Genomic DNA, 1,980 nt, shown 5'->3' with positions numbered 1-1,980 from the left:
ATGAAGCGTGTGTATGTTAGTTTGATATTAGGTCAATTTTCAGCAGAGACTCCAAAAATTGTTTTTTAAAACCAAGTAGGCTTTACATATCCACTATCCTTAGTAGAAGACCCTTTTACCCTCAGACTTGATGATCTGTTTAGGTCCCTCCTGACCCTAGCTACTATGATACTATGACTATGATACATTTGCATAAAGCTATTTTGATTTTATCCCCTCAAAATCTGTCAGTCCACTACACCAGCTATTCCACCATTCCTCTTCCAAAACATCTTCTCTTATAGTGCATCTTTCAAGGTTCTTGTTTATCATCTTTCCCAGTTGTTTATTCAACTTACTCTTCTGTTAGTCATAGGCACAAATGCTTAGTTTTGATTTAAGCTTACGTGCAGAAAGAGCAGTTCTGTTGAGTTACAACTACCATAAACACAACTTGTTGCACTAAAATTAAAACAAAAAACCCAGGGATGAACTCCCTGTTCAATTTCCTGACTCTTGCGATGATCATAACAGCTCTGTACTGTTGGAAGTTTTCCTTGAAGCCCAAGAATTGCACTATGAATTGTAAGGGGTTCCAGCAACAGAAGGTGAATACTGAATAGCAACATCCCAAATTCATCCATTCTTAAACTCCAGCAATTTGTGTGCATGCTGGGAAGCAAATATGTCCAAAATACTTGCAAGTCCAGGAGTTCCAAACATGAAAGAAAAGCTACCACAAGCTGTACTAATGATTTTTTCCACAACTGTACTCATGATTTTTGTGGCTTCTGTTTATTCAGTTCAATGAGAATAGTGGTTTGGGGGGGGCGGGGGGGTGTCACACTGTGCACTGACCTAATGGTAAAGGTGCCAGCCTTTGGATGCCAGTTTATAAAGCCTTTGACAGCATGCTTGCTGATGTCAGCGCTGAAGGATAAATTCACAGGACACAAATACTCTTTCATCAATGACTGTTGAAGCATTAAAGCAACTTCATCAACTCAAGAAATGAATCAGTTCAATTTTCCAGATGCCCTGACAGAAGGCTTTTTGTAAGAAATAAGGAATCTGGAAAGAAAGAGGATGTGCTCATTAACATTAAAGGAAGATGAAGGAGCTCTCAGAAATTTCAATACTAGGTCACATTAGAAAGAAAGATGGTCTCCTACAAGTATGGTAGTGAAGGGTGAGCAATGGCTGTCTGTCTGAATTAATTTAATCAAAGTTGAGGAGATCTCATTTTTGCGGTATACATTTGTATCCCTTCTGTATTTTACTTAAAAATAAACATTAAAATAGAAAAGAAAGTTTTTTGAATGGATGCCAGTTTTGCTTGCAGGGTGGATTTTTTGTCTCATCCACATGACAAATTATGGCTGCACACATGGCAATCAGAATTTTTTTGACAGAAATTTCTTAAAAGGTTCTGTCAAACCCTCAAAGTAGAACAAGCAAACTGTTTCAATACATATCAACACAAATTTCCTTTGAAAGCACAACTAGCGTATTTTGTGTCTGGAACACAGAAGTGAAAAGGCAACAGAAAAGGGTTACATTAGCAAAAAGACAGACCAGACAACTTGATAGGGAAGATGCCCATTTACTGCCAACAAATGTGATTCACTGCATTTATAAGATAAACGGATATCAGTGTATTCTAATAGCTTTGATCCTGCAATCATTTAAATATTCTTCAACTTTAGCTATATGCCAGTTAGTTGGATTAGTCAGATGTTTGCGGACTTGAACTCTGTTTTAAAACTAAAGGTCTGTGTAAACCTGTTGTTACAGACTGAACCAAGAGATGACATCTTAGTGTTTGATCTCTTTAATCAAAAGAGAATCTCTCCCCTTTTCTTCCCAGCTGTGAAAACAGTTGTCTCAGCAATGGGGAAGGCTGCACTTCTTGCAAAAAAGTCAAGCTGTACTTTAAATTAAAGATCAATTTCACCCATTGACACGGAGTAAAAAAAAAAAAAAAAAAAAAAAAAAAAATAA

Source organism: Gavialis gangeticus, unplaced genomic scaffold (genome assembly GCF_001723915.1).
Source record: "Gavialis gangeticus isolate Ggan-Ray unplaced genomic scaffold, GavGan_comp1, whole genome shotgun sequence".
Classification (NCBI taxonomy): Eukaryota; Metazoa; Chordata; order Crocodylia; family Gavialidae; genus Gavialis; species Gavialis gangeticus.
This window is presented reverse-complemented; position numbering follows the sequence as displayed.